The 13,064-nt window shown below is 34.4% G+C and overlaps 1 protein-coding gene across 3 annotated transcripts in view; it reads left to right on the top strand.

The window, feature by feature from the left end:
• The window catches only part of GRIA4 (glutamate ionotropic receptor AMPA type subunit 4), a gene marked incomplete at both ends in the record, with an annotated part of 332,583 nt that overhangs the window by 107,235 nt on the left and 212,284 nt on the right, over positions 1-13,064 (top strand). The gene's annotated exons all lie outside the window — the stretch shown is intronic.

Here is a 13,064-nt window from a genome sequence, read left to right as displayed (position 1 = left end):
AGTCCTATTTCAATATTTAAAGATTGGTTGGACAGGGAGATGCAAGCAAAGGAAACTGGTTATAAGCTGTCAGACAAAAAACAACTCAAGAAAATGTGCTGCTGAGGAAGCCAAGAGATAAGTGTGCTTGAAGAAGGAAAGGGGTGAACTCCTAGACACCAGTTCCTCAGTTATTCCCTTTAGTCACCATCCTTATACTGTGCTGGCAGATAATCATGAATTTCTAAGCTGTTGCCACTGTCAACTCACATCCTCAAATCTTACAACATGCCAATATTCACCCATTCACCTTAGTTTAGTTTTATTTAGTTTTACTGTATATGTTTAAGATGTACATGATTACAGTAGTCAAAAACCAAAAATGATGGTTACTAGGGGCAAGAAAAGGTGAGGCAATGTAGAGAAATAAGTCAAAGGGTACAAATTTGCAGTTATGTAGTATGAATAAGTCTAAGTACACATGACGAGCATAGCTAATAATATTGTATTATATATTAAAAATGTGCCAGAAGAGTAGATTTAGGTGCTATTAACACATACACAAACACATACCAAAAAAAAATATGCTTTTTCTTGTTTTGTTATTCATTCAATAATTATTTATAGGACTTTTACCATATGCAAATTATTGTGTGGCATGTGTTATGTTAGATAAAATTCTATATAAAATAGGCCTCATCCTTATGATGGAAAAAGCTGCTTTATGTGTTATTCATCAACTTCCTCTCCTACTTCTTGTAACTATTTGAAATATGTATTACTTTCAAACATCAAATCTCATTGCTACCACTTTGCCCCTTAGGTTGGTACAGCTGCAAAAGTTATAAACCCACACACATCTTACCTAATCTTTTGATGTATGAAGTCTTTGGAATGTGGCATCTCCCATACTCCTGCATATCTCATTCAAGGTCAATCTTATATCTGCCCTTGCTCATGTGTACTCTGTCATTTGGAGTTTGCCTAATTAATATGTCTTCCCTGTTCTGTATCCCATCTCCCTATCTATCCCATTCCCTTAATCTAGAAACATGCTCAAATCTCTGTTGTCCCTTAGCATCCAGTAATTGATTCCAAAATCCCTTGTGGATATGAAAATTTTTGGGTGCTCAAGTTTTTTATATAAAATGCTGGCACACTTACATATAAGCTATACACATCCTCCCATACCCTTTAATTGATCTTTAGATTATTTACTGTACATAGTACAATGTAAAGCTGTGTAAATAGTTATTATATTCTATTTTTATGTGATAATGACAAGGAAAAAAATAGTCTATAGCTCTTCAGTACAGACACAATCTTTTCCAAATATTTTTGATCAAAAATTAACACCACCACAGTTGCTTGAGTCTGTGAGTGAAGAACCTGCTGATGTGAAATACCAGCTGTGCATCTAATGCACACTCACGCACACACAAACATACTAACTGGATATTCTGTAGGATTATATTCCTTTGAATCATAATCTTCAATTTTTGATATCTAATCAAATTGATGGAATGGTGAACCTAAGAATGTATTACAATAATTTTCTATTACTCATATTGTTAATTATCTCATAAAAGTTGCCTTGTACTATGACAGGACATCTATATACATGTTTGAAAAGTGCATGGTGTGTTGACTGCTTGTGAAAGATTTTTGTCTATTTTGTACCTAAACCAGGTGACCATGTGATGACCCCATCTTCCCCCCACCATATTTTCATTTAAACAATTGTTATAATTTTGTTCTTTAAAACGTCTAGACACCATGTGTCCCTTAAATTGTTTAAATGTGATTCTAATAAAAAAATGGAAATGCAGGTACTGAAATCCCAAAGTATTTCTCTATTTCAAAGTGGTCATCTATGTGATCCAACATCCTATATGCGTACACTACTTTTAAATATACATTATGTTAATGGTAACTTCGTAAGTTTAGCAGAGAGTTCGTGGACTTTTTATTAAAAATATTATTTATTTTATTAAAAAATAGATCCTTGGATGCAAATTTGCAAAATTTTCTCTATAACATTTGATACTTTTGAGCTTTTACTCTAGAAACTTCTACTTCTTTGATTTCATCTGCCAAGCCTCCTACTCTGCTATAATTTTGAAATTATTTTTTCCCACATTCCCCTCCTCAGATAAGAGTTTAATTGAACATTCTTCCTGAATCTTACACTGCATTTTATAGCCACTTCCTTAAAAATACATATTTAACTCATTTATTTTAGTTCCACTTCATATTATATGCAATTACCTCTTAGACACCTGAAACCTGAAACTCATATCTGAAATGAAATTCATTGTTTTTAAATACCTAGTAACCCGTACTTCTCTCATAATATCCAAGTAAATCTTCCCAAGTTTCCTGGATATCACCCAATGTGCAGCAGGTGCTATCCATTCATTCACCAAAGATGAAAACCAAACCTTTCATCTTTCTTTTCCTCCTTATTCATTGCCCTCATACATTGCCCTTTTTACTAAATTCTTCTTATTTAATTCCTAAATATTTCCCAGACTCAGCCTCTATATTCTGTGCCTATCACATTTGCTCTGATTTGCCCCATTATTATCTTGTTCTGGGTTTACTACAGTGTCCTATTTTTTGGCTTCTGTCTTTAATCACTGTTCTTCAGCCCCACCTTCATAGACAGGTATGCTTTCCTCCTGCCAGCCTCCCCTTTTGTGAATACTCCTTTTCTGTGCTTCCTAATTTCCTGTCTATCATTAAATATTTACATCTTGGAATATCAGTTCATATCTCAGTCTTTTCCACTAGACTGTGAACTTCTTTTCAGTAGGAATATTATATGAAATGTGTTTTTCTTCCAAATGCTTAGCACATTGACTGAAATAAACTAGGTAGTATATAAGCATTAGTTGAATAAGAGAATGAATGGAAATGTCAAATCCATATTGCCTTTAAAAAAAATTGCTGTGTATTTCTTCTGCGATGCAAGGAAGAAACACTGCCAAACACACTTTTTACACCGCCTTATGCAGTTTTCCCTCAAATAAGAAACAATTGTTTTTGTGTTGAAAGCTCCAAAGGTTTATCGTCTAAATTCAAAATATCTATAGGAATCATAAATACCTTTGGTGGCATGGTGATAGTAAAGGGGAATGGGGGCTGCAGCTTAGGGATAGTAAACACCTCACCTTGAGTGTTCATACCAAAATAAACAAACAAACAATAACAACCAAAAAAAAAAAAAAAGGGGAGGAACAAGTAAAACTCATCTTCCTCATCTTCTCTAGAGTCAGGGTTTCCAGCTGGTGATCCCTACTGCAGATGCACTGTAAAAACTTGGAACTCCTGCTATCTTAGGTCATAAAATGACACTTTTTAGGTAAATGTGCCCTATATACACTATACAAATTATATAAGGCAAGAGGCAATTTAAAGTGGTTTTTTAAAATTTTTTTATTTGTTTTAATTAGTTACACATGACAGTACAATGACCTTGACATATCATACATTTGAATCAGATGGGATATAATTTCTCATTTTTCTGAGTGTACAGGTTGCAGAATCACATTGGTCATGCAGTCACATATACACACAGCAATAATAATGTCTGTTTCATTCTACTATCCTTCCTTCCCTCCTCCCCTCCCTTCCCCTTTTAATACCTTTGCCTTTTGTGGGGGAGGGGATGGGGGTGCTAGGGACTGAATTCAGAGGTATTCAACCACTGAGCCAAATCCCCACCCCTATTTTGTATTTTATTTAGAGACAGGGTCTCACTAAGTTGTTTAGTGCCTCGCTTTTGCTGAGACTGGCTACGAATTTGCGATCCTCCTGCCTCAGCCTCCAGAGCCCCTCTGATTAAGGGTGTGCATCATGGAGCCCGGCACCTTTGTCTTTTTCTAATATTATTTCTCCTCCTATTTCCCAGGCACAAACTGATCATGTGTCACACAGCTAATTCTGGGTCAACTTTCTCATAGTATTTAGAGTGCTTCTAGTTTTTATTGATTCCATCATCATGACACATTTTCCAGCTGCTGACTCTAGTCATGTTTCTGTTGCTATAGATACAGTGAATTTTTTTTAAAAAGGGAATAAATAAGTCATTAAGCCTTTTAATACCAGAATTTTTAAAAAATTTCTATAATCTACCTAAGAAGAGCACAGTAGTTCTAAAATGAGTAATTTGAAATGGTGTATCAATTTCCATAACCTATCTTTTCTTTCACAAATAAATGAAGTTCTTTCTTAAAAAATGTAAATGATGATGATAACAGAATAATTATCATAATAAGTGGATATATGTAAAAGTCCTTTGTAAAATATAAACATCTATGTAAAAGAAGTATGTTGTCATTGTTATTTTGTAGCCCTCTGTCCACTTATTCTAACACTTTTAGGTGTCAACAAAGGTTAGGAAGAGCATTCAAGGCATCAGATGGTAACAAATTAAGTCAACCTGCTAAAGCCATCATAGCAGGAGGTGGGTTAATTCTTGGGTTTCTATCCATGTTGTTATGGCCACAAGGCACAGCAAGTGAGGGAGCAGATAAGCACAGAACAGCCACTCTTCCTACACTGACTAATCCACAGGAGGGAAGAACAGATCTCCAGTATCCAGCTAGCATACCAGAGCCAGGCTGTTAATTTACAGTCTTCAAAGATCACCTCTGTCTGGTGCACAAACTTATCTCAAAATCCTCTTTGGTAACTTGAAAATGTAGTTGCTAGTTCATATGTTGTCCTAACTACCACTTGCATTAGTAAAACATCATTAATATGAGGAAAACTCTCAGAATTATGACAATCAGGAATGGAACCTAGGGAGTTCAATCCATGGAGAGATCTGTCCTATTTAACTTAGTTTCAACCTTGTTCTCACCTTACCTCACTGTCATGGTCTTAGGAATGTAAATGTTCTGTGCCTCCTCTTTCTTAACTTGCCTATTTCTCCTCAAGGTTTTGCTTGCTAACTCAACACATTCTTCTAGTGGTATCCGGAACTAGTACATTTCTGCCTTACAGTATAATAGACAGGAATTGGTAATAATAATGTCCAACAATTGTTGCTATAATAAGTTAAAATGTTTATAAATATTTATGAGACATGTAATGGCTAATCATATTAGCATGCATAAACCTGGTATGTAAGAAGGCGAGAAAGTGATTTTTATTACAATATAATGATAGTAATGAAGTAATAGAGTCTCTGAGAAAATGAAAATATATGAAGTTTATTTTTTTGTACTTTCAAAAAAATGTATCTCTTGAGAATATAAGATGAATAAGACTCTCAAGAAACTCATGGTAAAAAAAAAAAAAAAAAAAGAAACTCATGGTTATTCCTAAAGATGGACAACATCAAAATAATTACGAAAACTATAGTTGAGGAAATTAAAATTTTTAGAAATTCATGTTCATGGATCATTATGACACAAGAGGAAGAGCCACTAATGCATTCTTAGGAAATTGGGGGAAGTTTGCTGGAAAATGAAATTTCTTGATCAATAAAAATTGATAATTTATATACACAGGTATTGCCAATATAGAGTTGAATGAAATTCTGACCTTAGATCACAGTATCTTTGAAACATAGGCTGCAAAGATTTTTAGCTCCATAAGTTTTTGACATTGTAACATAAACATATTTAATAAAAGCAATTAGAATTGTTTGTTCTAGAAAGTTAACCCAGAAACTTTTTGGATTGCCTTCAGTTCTGCATGGAAAATACGATAGTTTCTTTTGATAATTTTTTTATATTGATCTGCTGTCACATGAGTTTTCTGTTCAAAAATTTATACTATGTACATTTTCTAGGAACCCATAAACTGAGAAATTCATAGACACATGTGCACCACAAACACATATAGCACATACAAACACATCAAAACAATTAGAAGAAGTAAATGAAAAACTATTTTGTAGAACTGTTTCTGAAAAACAGGCTTTTTAAAATTCTTACAGAGCTTTATTAAAAATTAGCTCCTAATTCAAAATTATAAAGCAAATATTTGCAATCCCCCTTGAACAAAAATTGGAACATATACAAAGTAGGATGCAAAAATTTCAGAAATAGAAATATTTGAAAGAGGCTGCAAAATGTTTAAAATGATTAAACGTGAAGCTGTAACACTGAAAAACAACAATGTGTAACAAGAGAGTAAAGTCTGAGGTTAAAATATTTAAAAGTCCTTTTGTTATTCAGATAGTGTGGACCCTTTATTAAATTTATAATTTCGTATCAAGTATGAATATAACACTCAAGAGCAATAACTAAAATGAGTATAGAATATAGAATATCTTAAAGAGTGGGAGGGGGAAGAAGAATTTTAAAAACTTGAACAGTTCAGTAGATAGTGTCCTACTGGGAGAGATATGAATTAGCATAAACTATACATACTTCAAACAACATTCATTAATTTTTCTACAAAATATTTGTTGAATGTATACTACGTCTACACTTATTCCTAAGTACTGTACAAATATAAGTTTTTTTGTATTTTTATATAACAAACCAATCTCAATATTAGTGGTTTAAAATAATAGCAATGATTTCCTTCTTTCTTTCTTTTTTTTGTACCAAGGATTAAACTCAGGGGCACTTTACCATTGAGCCCAGCGCTTTTTATTTATTTATTTGTTTGTTTGTTTATTTTATTTTGAGACAGGGTCTCACTAAGTTGCTGAAATCTTCACCAGGTTTCTGAGGCTGGCTTTGAACTTGCAATCCTCCTGCCTCAGCTTCCAGAGCCACTGGGATTGAGGTGTGAGCCTCAATAATTTCTTTTGATCATGACTTTATATATAGGGCAAGGTTTAGTCTTTATTTCATAAAACATTAGCTGGAGCTGCTAAATGGAGGCTGGAGCATCCGTCACTTTCAGGCTGCGTCTAGCTGTAAATTGAGAACCTAGCAATAACTGAGGGACAAGGTGTCTTGGTGTCTTTCTACATGTGTCACAGGAGAGTAGGTCACAGCTGAAGCTACAAAGCTTGGTTTTTGTGTCCTGACAAAAGGAAAGTTAAAGTCAAACAAGAAAAGCCAAGGAATATAATTTTATTACTAGAATTAAAGTGAAAGTAACATAAGGCTTAGGCAAAAAAACATTCTCAAATGGAAGAGTGAGTCTTCTCTAAACAGAGAACCACAGAGGAAACAGTGCTGTTTCCAAATTTATTGCTGTTTTAGGGTTGCCTTGAGAACCTTCTGCACCCTTTGCCAATCAGGTCTTCAGCTCCTCTTTCTCTCTGGCAGTGGAGGTCTTGATTATAGCTGGTCTTCTCTGGAACTGTCATGGTAACCATCTTATTCAAGGAGGCTTCATCTACAAGTCAATCCTATTTTAATGTGTGTATTGGGGTCAGTTGCCTGATAGAATTTACCTTAGTGCAACTGCACAACTAAAGAAATTTCTCTTCTGAAATACATTGAAAAGCCAGTGACAATAAATCCTATCTTTACAATGACTCCAATAGACCCTATCAGGAGTTAGTTCCACTGATCTTTCTTTCTTGACATGTTTCTTAATTGGCTCCTTTTGTTTCTACCTGCTTATAATCAAGGTTTGTGCACCTGTTATTTTTCTATACGTTTTTTGATTATTCATTGCCACAGTCTGGCTGGGCACAATTCATGAGCCATTTATCAAGCAGAAACGAACTTTATTTTTAGAACACACACACACACACACACACACACACACACACACACACACACACACAAGCCATACTACAGGAGCTCTTCAGGAATTCCCTCAAAGCCCAACTGCCACCACCGGCTTCGCAGGAGCCTCTCAACCCCGGACTCCTCCTGCTCTTGAGGCAGATTGGCTGGGTCGGGTGGGCGGAACCAAAAGAGTCCCCCAATGAGCAGCTCCGTGGTCTGAAAGGGCGGGGAAACAGCCCAATGAGCATCACCACAGAGGAGCCAATCAGCTGGCAGCTGGAAGGTTGCTGGGGCCACAGTGAGCCAATCAGCTGGAAGTTTGCTGGGGCCCCTTCGGCTGTGGCTCTCAAAAATTCATTTTCCTTAAAAGTAGTTTAAAGAAAACCCAGGACCTTGCTATGTTCTTGGTTCCTACTACCTAACACGTGGACCTCTTCATATCACCTGTGGTTCTCCTGACAGTATGGGAGCTAGATACAAAGGTCATGTATCCCCACAGAAGGACCAGTCATAGTCTCAGAAGTCACATATAATCACTGTTTTATATTAATAGAGCAGTCACAAACCATTGTGCCCAAGTGGTGAAAGACAATTACACATACTGATCTGTGTAGTTCAAAGGAAGGATTTGAAGTAGATGGTACAACCTGGGGGATCATGAGCACATCTAAAGCCAAAGATTTAGATGAGTTCACTGAAATATGTATTTATAAAGAAGAGGTGAGTAGAGAAAAGAAAATTATAAGGTGCACAAATCATAAAGGAGCAGAGAGCAAGAAATGTCCAGATATCAGATGAATAGCTGTGGTGCTGGGAACCAAAGGCAAGGAAAAATTTAAAAGAAGTTTCCACAAATATCAAACACAGCAGAGGATCCTAGAAATATAGGAACAAAAGCCAAAGATTTAGGATATATTGGGTCATTTAACAAAATTGATGAGAGTGGTTTAGGTGGCTGAGAAGTGTAGGCATCACATGAATTAAAAAAACTGAATATAAAATTCCTTCAATTAAAGGGACTGCAAAGGCTATAAGAGAGGGCATAGGGTTAAAAAGTTGTATTATTCTTGTAAAAAAATGAAAGAATTAAGTTTAAGAAAGAGTTAGAGAAATATATTAAGGGGAGGAAAATTGAAGATAAAGGAGAAGTGGACTGTGTTCTTTGGGACCACTGTGCCACTCTGCAGTGCGCATATTGAATTCAGCACACCTCTGGGATTGTGTGCCACAGGTGGGGACATACTGAGCTAAGACCATGCCAATTGATTTGTATGTGATATAGAGCTACAAGTCACAAATTATATAATAATTTGACTTAGTTAAGCATCTGGAATATAGCATCTGGAGTGAAACTGGGTGATTATCTGATGAGAAGACATAATTAATTGACACCATCAGGTGAAAGATGAATGGATTTTTTCATGTGTTTATATTATGTGTTTATTTACATAATACATGATCCAAGTGATCTCATTAGTGAAACAGAATATAGAGTAGGCACTTAAAATTATGATTGGATTAGTTCATTGAAAGCTTTATCCTGATTAGCGTTTGTATCCCAAAATACATATCAATCTAATATCATTGCATCTACTCAGTGACTAAGCATTAATTCTGCCTTATTTTGTCATTTTATGTGAGAACATTAAAATTCAGTTTGTTTTCCTTTTATATATTCTGACCACAATTATTTTATCCTTGTTTATTTTCATTAACTTATGTGTACTTCTGTATTGTTTAATAAATTCCATTGTTTGAACAATTATTTGCATGCTAAGCAACCAGAGATGGCATAAGAGATGGCCAACAAAATTTTGATTTGTGAGTTCTTTCAAAGCTAGATTACAATAATAAATATGGAAATAATTATACTTTAAAATTTGAAACTATTGGACCAAATAAAACATTGTTCAGGGTGTCACATGAAGATAATAACACTGAATGTTTGAATGACAACCTATTCTCAGGCACAGAAAACTCAAAAACCCTCACCTGCCAAGCCTTGGATTGAGATTAAATAGCAAAAATAAAAAATTGAAAGAATGATGTTATGACTAGAAATTTTCAGAGGGAAAATAAAATGTGAGTGACAGAATACATCCAAAAGCAATGTTATGTAGTCTGAGACATTAGTGTATTTTCAAAATAAGTATTAAAAATAGTAGCAGAATGGCAGATAGCTATGAAAAAGAGAAAAATAGATATGTATGATGATGCAAATGAAGACAGATAAAAGGTGATTAAATATCAGAAAATATTAAATTTGTTGAGTCCCAGAAGAGTAAACTGCAATAAGTAATATAGTGAGCAGCAGAAAAGTGAGAAGCCATAAAGATTAGATTGAAAACTATAATAGGAATAAGCAGTAGAGGGACTTTTTGCATAGCATATTAGTTGCTTTTGAACTTTATTTGGTACTTAATACTTTTTATATATAAAATTGTACATAGGCAGTTGCTTAATATTTTTAAAAGATGAAAGCAGAACTGCTGTTAGGTATTTTAGAGGTGAGAGGGGCACCAAGGAAGGGGGTCCAGCTTTGGCCACAGATGCTATTATTTTGTCCAACAGGGCCTAAGGAGAGCTGTACAGATTCTTTTGGGGACCTCCTATGATTCCTAGTAAAACACTGTGAGGAATACAAAGCATAGTACATTTTTTTTTTCTAAGAGAGAGAGAGAGAGAAAGAATTTTTTAATATTTATTTTTCAGTTCTTGGCGGACACAACATCATTGTTTGTATGTGGTGCTGAGGATCCAACCCGGGCCACACGCATGCCAGGCAAGCGTGCTACCGCTTGAGCCACATCCGCAGCTCGCATAGTATGGTTTTAAAATGCCATAGCAGACAAGATTGTGCAAATGTTTTTTTTCTATTCATGAGCAAGTTAATGTACATGACTTGTGAATCCTGTTTGCTTACATTTTCTTGAATAAGAGTTAAAGATTATGTGTACTTTCAGTACTAAATGAAAGCCAGAATCTTAGATTTGAATTCTAATGTTCTTTGACTTTACTTTGTTCAGTAGAGTAAAATAAAAACCTTTTGAACCTGGGGCTGGGAGGATACTCTGTGATAGAATGCCAGCCTAGCATGCATGACACTCTGAGTTCAGTGGTTGTCACCCCAAAACAAATGAACAAATGAATTAACTGAATCAGATTATTTACCATGTAGAGATTAAAAGTGGACTCACAATTTGCATGAAAATCCAGACAACAAGAAAATATGAAAGAGCTTACTAACTCCAGGTTATAACTTATATGCACAGCATTTGCATAATACACTCAAAGCCTTGGTGGGGTATTCGTGAAGTTAGAGTTTGATCCTGCCAATGATTTACTGGATTGCTTAAGTTACAAGAAATGAATCACACTAAACCTCAAAATGCCTAATGATTAAACTATGATTGATCCTTGTATCTTGCAAGAAACTACAGCCAGTCATACTGTCAGAATAAGCCTTCCTAATTGGTCAATCCACCCATGTGATCAAATTCTAGTTCCTGATTCTAGTTCCAAATTCTAATTCATATAATTAGACTGGATTTTTTGATAGACTTCTTTATAAATTCTACTACAATACTACCAAAATAAATTACATTTGTTATATAGACTCTGAAATCTCCTTTCTTGACTTTAGATCAACTTTAGTAATTTATCTTCGATTACTTTTACTTTCTTATAAAACAACAGAAATACTTAAACTATAATAATGCATGCAATTTGTGTTAAAATCTGCCATTTACTAATTGTTGCATATGACCTCATGATAGCAAGTTTACATATTCTCATTTAATTCTTTCCACATTGTGTATTCATAGTTAATGCAAATAAGATAATTTACTCCAAAACATCTGGCTTATAAGTGATAATATTAGGATTTGAACTTAGCAAAATTTTCTTCTTCTCCATCTTAATGTCAATTCTTCTTTTTCTTGTCCAGTTGAATATAGACTTGGGTCCTTTATGTGGGCTTCAGTTTTTCCAAAATATATATAACATTTCTAATACATGTCATAATTAGAATGCTTAGACTCTTTCTGCAATTTCAAGAGGCATGATAAATAAGAATGAAAGAAAAATCTCTAGGTTTTAGTAAATTATCTGCATTTAATTATGCTTCATAATTTCCTAAAACCCAAATACTGTACAAAATAGATTTAAATGCTGTTAAGATAATTTTTACAAGAGCCTGTTTTAAGAAAAATTTATTTATATCATAATAAACTTCCACTAAAATAAGTACCTTTAGCTTATCCGATGCTCTGGGCTTCATAATAAATTTAACACTTAAAACTAGCAACTAAAGTCCAAACACAAAAATTTTATAGCACTTCTTAAGCTAGCTGTATAAACTGAAGAGAAATATGTGTGTTAGTTAGCCATACAAGGAGAATTATAAGAATTTGGAATCCATTCTTGCTTTTCTGTGTGAACACAAAAACAGGGATCCCCTATTTTAGATCTATGCCTTTTAAAAATAAACCAGAAAAAGTCACCCAAGTTTGTTCCTGAAATCAGCCATGTCAAGAGTGAGCAAAATATATTGGACAGGAATAGAGCAGAGTCGTTCTGTGATGTTGCCTCATTGTCCTTGTAACAACCAGAGGGTGCAGAAAGGCAGGGAAAGTGTGCACTGCTTTGCCTCTGCTTCTCTTCCTCAGGCAGTCTTGGTCTAATGGGTTTTAGAATTGCTTTGTCTTTGTGCTATAGCTATGCAATTCCCCCAGATTCACTAAACCACTCAGATATCCTAAGAGTGACTTTCCCAAAAATCCAACTTCTGTTTTCAAAAATGATACAATTCTAAGGTTGTGATAAAAATAAAACCGATTACAAAAGCAGAAAAACATAACAATTTAGTTGTCAACAAATGTTGCCCAATCGAAGAATAGAGAAGATGAGCATATAGCTTAGGAAGAAGATAATTTAAAGGTTTCTTCAATTAATACTCAAAAATTCCAAAAGTTCATTATATTTTTCAGGCAACAGAAAAAGTATAGAGAAACATTTGGATTTATCACACTTAAAATCTCTACCATAGGATCTGCCACATTAAAACAGAAGGCTATATATTACCTCATTTTAATCAAATTTCCCTTTAATTCAAAAGGGCTTTTTATTTATTCATTTTTATGTGGTGCTGAGGATCGAACCCAGGGCCTCGCATGTGCTAGGCAAGTGCTTTACCGTTGAGCCACAACCCCAGCCCTCAAAAGGGCTTTTTAATAGAGGACTTTTCAATCAGATCAGCTTTATTCAATACATGGTTTTGCGTACAAGAATAAAAAATTAATTAATTGAACACTTTAATTTTATTCTGTATTACATTGCTAACATCTCAATGATTCAGTGATTTTTAAATTTTGTAGGATGTAGATACAAAGTCAACAATTTTAAAGTATGCTAATATTTTGTGTTTTTTTTTTT

This window comes from Spermophilus citellus, assembly GCF_964194105.1.
Source record: "Spermophilus citellus genome assembly, chromosome: 2".
NCBI classification, from domain to species: Eukaryota; Metazoa; Chordata; class Mammalia; order Rodentia; family Sciuridae; genus Spermophilus; species Spermophilus citellus.
Note: the sequence above shows the minus strand (reverse complement) of the source record. Positions and strands in the feature narration are given on the sequence as shown.